This window comes from Dipodomys spectabilis, unplaced genomic scaffold (genome assembly GCF_019054845.1).
Source record: "Dipodomys spectabilis isolate Male_0828 unplaced genomic scaffold, ASM1905484v1 ptg000312l, whole genome shotgun sequence".
In the NCBI taxonomy this organism is placed as follows: domain Eukaryota; kingdom Metazoa; phylum Chordata; class Mammalia; order Rodentia; family Heteromyidae; genus Dipodomys; species Dipodomys spectabilis.
Genome location: NW_024870989.1, coordinates 2,034,887 through 2,042,058, shown reverse-complemented (window position 1 = coordinate 2,042,058; position 7,172 = coordinate 2,034,887).

Genomic DNA, 7,172 nt, shown 5'->3' with positions numbered 1-7,172 from the left:
AGGATCTATATTTCCATACATGGATGGGCAGCATCTTGCATTCGGTGTAGTCATTCTTTTATTTTGTGTCTTATTCATTGATGTATTGTGTATTTTCCTGAGTATAGGATAACAGATATAACTGTGGTGACCTGGATGACAAACTATTCCCATGAGTATAGAGTTCTGTATACATTCTCCATCCTAGCTGAGACCCAGGACTTGCAAAGCACAGGAAAACTGGTGCAATGACTGGCTTCTCACATCAGGGTGAATTTTGACAGTGCTGGGATTTGAACTTTGGGCCTAGGAGGCCCAACTGCCCAATGGGTCCACGTGATCACACCAGACTGTGAGCCACTAAGGGGCTGGTCGGTTCCCAGGAACAGAGATCGAGCACCAGGGGGGGCCACAATTGTCCTGAATGCATCATTTAAACATGGGATGTATACTCAAATCTATGTGTGGACTGCATTGTGCATTTAGTGTAGTTATTCTATTTTGTATGCTATTCATGGATGTATTGTGTATTTTCTTCAGTATATGATGACAGGTATAACTGGGCTCACATGAAAACAACCTATTTCCGTGGCCACAGGGTGGCCCATGCATTCTCCATCCTAGCTGAGACCCAGGACTTGCACAGGAAAGGAACACAGGTGCAACAATTGGCTTCTGACATCAGGATGAATCTTTTGGCACTGCTGGGATCTCAACTCGGGGACCAGCAGACCCAATTGACGAATGGGTCCATGTGAGCACACCAGTCTGTGAGCCACTAAGGAGTAAGGCCATTCCCAGGACCTGAGATGGACCCCCAGGTGAGGGTGTGGGGGGAGGGCACACAGCAGTCATCCATTCATAAGTTGAAGGTAGTATGCAAATAAGTACACAATTGTATAAAGTAGGAGAGATGATAACCTGTGATGGAATCCAATCTACCATGTGTCTACTGATTTTTGTATCTTTCCAGATGCCTTCATTTCATGACTGTGATTATTATTGTCATGCTTAATCAACACTGCTTTAGAAATAAGTGATGCCCCATGAGTCTTGCCTATCATTTCCTAGTCACATCATGCATTACCTACTTATTCGATTATATCAATCGCATTCCATGACTTTTCCTGTATCTCAGGATTTCCCGCCATTGCTTTCTCATGGGGGTGGGCTGAATTCAAGCCTCAGGCATGGAAAACATACTCCGTATATACATTTTAAAGATAGGATTTATACTTCCATACAGATGGTCAGTAGATACCGTGTTTGGTGTGGTAGGATTTATACTTCCATACAGATGTTCAGTCCATATCACGTTTAGTGTGGTCATTCATTTTATATTTTATTTCTTTTTTATTCATTTATTTACGATTTATTTCATTGACTTTCATGACACCTATACCATTTATTACATTGTTTACATCATATCACATACCATCTAGATTTGTAGATGTGTTCTCCATCATGCCTGACACCCTGGAGACTCCCAGAAAAGGAAAACATATATCACACTCAGCTTCTTACTCAAAGATTAAATTTTTGGCAGTGCTGGGATCTGAACTCAGGGCCTAGCAGGCCCAATTCATGATTGGATGAGTGTGAGCACAGAAGCCTCTAGCCTATGAAGCTATCAGGTGGTTCCCATGCACTGAGATCAAGCCCCAAGTTTAGCCAAAACAGCAATACATGGATAGGCAGAAGGTTTTATACAAATAAATATATATTGTTGAAGAGTTCCAGAGCTGTCTATCTATGACAGAATAACATCTACTACGTTCCTACCAACTTTTAGGTATTTATTATATCTCCATTGAAAAAATATTATTCTTTTCATTCTTAATAAACTATTAATTAAGGTCAATCAACATCCTAGGATTATTGCATCCAATTTTAGACTAGACAAATGCATGAACTACTCTTTCAATCTGTATTCTTATGCATATGAATGAATCTCTTGTGATCTCCTGCCATTAGTGTGTAAGGAATAGGATTTGAACCCAGAGCCTATGTTGACATGTTGGCTTATGGCTTCCCTGATAGCCTGCCAGCCATCAGCAATGGCAGGGCAGGTCCACTTTGAAACCATGTCATTCAGACCCAGGATGGTCACCATGCAAGGAAAAACTTGTAAAACCCTGAGCCCTCTACAGCTCCCCACTTTTTGTGCTTTTTTTTTTTCTTCCTGCAAACCCTCTGGGCCGAGGGTCCCAGGATCAGCTTTGGGTCCCGAGGCTGCACCCCATCCTAGGGCGAGTGAAGCTGAGTCAGAGTTGTCATGACCTGAGTTCAAGCCCCGTAGTTGGCAAAATTAATTAACTAATTAATTCATTAATTAACCAACTAACTAACTAAATTGAAATAATAAAGCTCCTTGGTTTGGAATGTCTTCCAGTTTTCTTTCCTAGCCTGGGATTTGAACTCAGAGTCTTGATGAATCCGTAGCAATGTGATGGAAGGCTCAGAGTTGACATTACTTGAGTTCAAACCCCATGCCAAGCCAAAAATAAATAATTAAGTGACTGACCTCAGCAGGGAAGTTAGTTGTGAAGATGGGAGGGAAGGGATGGTAGGGGAAAAACAAATGAGGAGACAACAATGCTCAATAGGAAATGTACTCATTACTTTGCTCATGTAACTGTGACCTCTCTGTACAACATTTTTAAATGAAAAACGTACAAAAAATGATGTAGTGCTCAAGAAGCACTTTGGGGGTAAGGGATGGATGTCTGAATAGCTGTACAAAATTCTACACTGATTTTTTTCAGTGTTCAGTTTGGAACTGAATAAACGTAACTGTTTCTGTTACAAATATTAAGTCACTGTCTTGGAACTGGGGCCAGTATTTCTGCCATTGCTGGGATTTGAGCTCACTGTCTAAGTAACTCTTTTGCACTTTGGGTGAAGGCTAATCTCCTTGACCTTGAGGGAAAGATTTTCAAGCTACTGTTCCCAGGGCCTGAGTTAAGGCCCTGCAATTGAAAAAAATATTTGTATACATGTGTAATATAAGATATATAGGTACATATGTATGTTTATTTCATAGTATGATTATTATTGATTTTGTATTTAATATTTTTATTCATTTAATTGTTTATTTATTTAGTATTATTATACACATAATATTTATTATGTTGTGTACATATATTATAAAATTATACACAATAATTCAGTACATTGACTCATTTTCATTAATACTTTATTAAGTGTTGAAACATGATACATAATTAAATGGAGGCATTTGTCAAGTCATCACATGGTTAGAGTATGTCCCTAGTATGAGCTTTGTCTTATTTATCTTGAACAGCTTCCTATAGGGATTTGTTTAGATGATTTATACTCAGAAGCCTTTTCTTGTGGACAGGCAAGTTGAGGGATAAAATCGTAAGGTTGGGGCTGGGAATGTAGCTTAGTGGTAGAGAGCTTGCTCAGCATGCTTGAATGCCAGGGTTTGAATCCTCAGTGCCACATACTCAGAAAAAGCCAGAAGCTGTGGTGTGGTTCAAGTGGTAGAGTGCTAGCATTGAGAAAAAGAAGCTCAAAGACAGTACCCAGGCCCTAATTTGAAGCCCCAGGTCTGGCAAAACAATACGCCAGATTCCAGTGGCTCTGGAAACCTACTTTCTCAGGAGGCTGAGATCTGAAGATCACAGTTTGAAGACAGCCTAGGGAAGGAAAGCCTGTTAGACTCTTACCTCCAATGAACCATCAAAAAACCCCATGTGGCACTGTGGGTCAAGTGGTAGAGTGTTTGCCTTGAGCTGAAGGGCTCACGGAGAGCGCCCAGGCTTCAGTTTGAGACACACACTGGAAAAAGAGTGAGGGATAATCAAAGTAATTTACCTATTTGCTATTTATGAGAATATGGTTTGGAAAATGAATGCTGATGTACACCAGAATTGGAGTCAGCCCTCAAGGTTCAAGTGTAGCAATCCATAATCCCAGCCTCTCAGATTCTAGCATTATAAACTTGTGTCCTACAAGGTTCTGAAAGGCACAATGTTGAAAGGCTTAATATGCTCCCCAAGCCCTTTGTGATAAGCAGTTGACTTGTATTGTCAAGATCATTACAGTTCTGACCCTAGCAGAGAACCAATAGCTTACACCCATCACCCTAACTCAGGAGGCTGAGGTCTCTATCACAGGGGGAAACCAGCCAAGGCAGGGAAGTCTAGGACATTCTGGCTTCCTGTTCTGAAAGGTCAGATGCTCAAGAAATTCCTGTGTTTCGATTGGTGATGAGAAGTTACTTGCACTCTAAATGTTCTTGGAGTTCTTGAGCTACAGAAGAAGGAAAGAAATATTATTGACCCAATCTGGGTTCAAATGAAATTCTCAGGATCCAAGCCCTAGCTCTGTTAGCAGGAAGAACTCGAGAGTAACACTGTATTTGAAGCACAGCAAACAGTTTCAAAAGCCAGGCCAGGTGCAGAGAACTAGGCCTGCAGGATTAGGAGGCCCAATGTACACACTCAACAGGGAAGTGAGCTGCAAAACCACTTCATTCATTCCAGGCACAGCCAGCAATGGGAGAAACCTGAAACATTTGTTAGAGTTACAGCAGGGTCAGGCTTCTCTCAGTCTCTTCAAATGATGACTAATTAAATTTCCTCCCTCAGGTGAAGGGAGCCTCAGGCTATCTTTAGGTTACCTATAGAAAGCCAGTTTAGTGGGGAAGAGGAGAGGAACAGAATTGAAAACCCTGCTCTCTGGTCTTAAGGTGTGGGTTTTTGACTCTACATTTTTCAGGTTTGAAGGCCCTTCTATCTCTGCCAGTCCATTCTCCTTACTACATTCTCCACATCATTAATGCAAACCCACAGTCCAAGGAGGAGCAGGGCCATTTCTCTTCTGTCTCCAAGCATCTGAGTTAGAACCTGGCTCTGCCCTCTTGACTCTGGGGCTCTTGGCTGCCTGAGAAGTGGGACAGAGACAGTCATCCTGATCTGCGTTTGTGTGAAGGTGATTCTGGAGTCCTGGAACACTGCAGAAAGACTCGTGACTGGGAAGTGGTCCCTTCTTTCCTTCTGATGTCAAAAACAGGTTCATCTATCAGCTTTCTTCCTTCCTTCCTTCCTTCCTTCCTTCCTTCCTTCCTTCCTTCCATCCTTCCATCCTTCCTTCCTTCCTTCCTTCCTTCCTTCCTTCCTTCCTTCCTTCCTTCCTTCCTTCCTTCCTTCCTTCCTTCCTTCCTTCCTTCCTTCCTTCCTTCCTTCCTTCCTTCCTTCCTTCTTTCTTTCTTTCTTTCTTTCTTTCTTTCTTTCTTTCTTTCTTTCTTTCTTTCTTTCTTTCCTTGTTTCTCTCTCTCCCTCTCTCTCTCTTTCTCTTTTTTTCTTTCTATCTACCTACCTTCCTGACTAGGTACCTATCTCTTCGCCAGTTGTTGGGTTGAACTCAAGGCCTGGGCACTGTCTCTAGCACTCTGCTACTTGAGCCACAGCACATATTCTGGCTTTGTCTGTGTACGGGTGCCTGAAGAATCGAACCCAGGCCTTCTTGCATGCTAGGCAAGCACTCTCTCGTTAATCCATATTCCTAGCCCCTTCATTTTTTCCTAATGGTAGTTTTTGCATAAGTATGCTACGATTTTATGTTCTCAAGTTTAATTTTCTGAATACCAGCTACTTCCAAGAGACCTGATCTTCTCTTCCCCTGCCTGATTTGTGATTGTTCCTGCATTGCCCTCATGATAAAATGTAAATAAAGGCTGCTGAAAGCTTCAGTGTGCATCATATAAAGACACAGGCCTAGAACCCTGGAAGAGAAAAGCAATGGGCCTGAAATGAAGTGAATGATGCAGTATGCACAATTAGCATATCTGAAAAATAAACCAGTAAATAAAAGCAGAGTTTGCACTATGGAGGAGGTAATTTACATACATACATAAGTAGGTAGGGCACTGATACATAAACTTGGCCTTCTCTTTTTGAATTTTTTTGTGGCCATCCCAGGGCTTAAACTCAGGGGCCGATGTGTTCCTGAGCTGCTTTGCTCAAGGCTGAGGCTCTACCACCACCACAGCTCCACTTCCCGCCAGCTGGTAGTTAATTGGACATAAGCAATTCCCAGGCTTTCCTGACTGTCTGGATTGTATCTCCTGCTCAGTTTTCTCTCTCAAAGCTGGAGCTCTACACTCTGGGCCACTGCTCTACTTCTGGTTCTCTGGTGGTTTATTGGAGAAAATAGTCTCAGAGACTCTCCTGCTCAGCTGACTTGAATGGCTTTCTCCTGAGGAGGCTTCAAGTAGTTTCCTCAGGGATTCACCAAGGAGCCTCTCCACACAAACCCTTAGTCTAAATTTTGAGGAGTACTAGAGAAAAATGGAAATATTGTTATACCGCAGTCACAGGACCCCCACCAAAAAGACCACCGAGAGTCAGACTTTACAGCTGTTGTAAGGTTTTATTTAAACGTGCTGCATCTCAGGCCTTGTCCTACACTCCTACACAGTAGCACCTAAGAGGAGCGCCCCAAGGTAAAGATTTACAGGGTATATAAATTCACACAACCAACCAGGTGTTTGTAGTACCACCATGTGTTGCTCTGCTAGAAATAAGCAACAAGTGGTCACTGCCTCAAAACTTTAACCCTTCATTCCCCCCCTTGACTTATGGTCCTGGAACATAATCTTGTGGCTCCAGCCTTAAACTGAACTCCAACAGCTCTTGATCTTGAACGGGTTAGCCATATTATTAAACAACTATACCAATAACAATCAGTTCATTTTTCTTTTCTTGAGGTGTATGCAGACTGGTTGGGTAAGATGCTTGGAGACTTCCCATGTTTCCCCATGCTTGTCCAGGACAAAGGGGTCAGCCAGTCTGGTGTGGGAGCAGTGGATCCAAGCAGCAATGCCACAGTAGCAGCAAGGCTACACACCAGTAGCACCATGTAAGGGTGGAACCATGTAAGGTCCCTTCCACAGTGGCTCCAGAGATCTCAGGTTTTGCCTTCGAACAAACACCCAGTGCCCTGGTTTAAGCAAATGGGGGTAGGAATAGAAGCAGAATCATATAATGCTCTAAGCTGGGGCCACATCCTCTTATGCCCCAGCTGTAAATATACAAGCTTACACAGAAATTCAATATCATCCAAATCAGCAAGCAATTCAGTCTGAAGGATAGGGATAATGGGTTGAAGGTGTCCATACATTATTTCAAAAGGAGTAAAGCCAAGCTGATAGGATGAATTTCCTA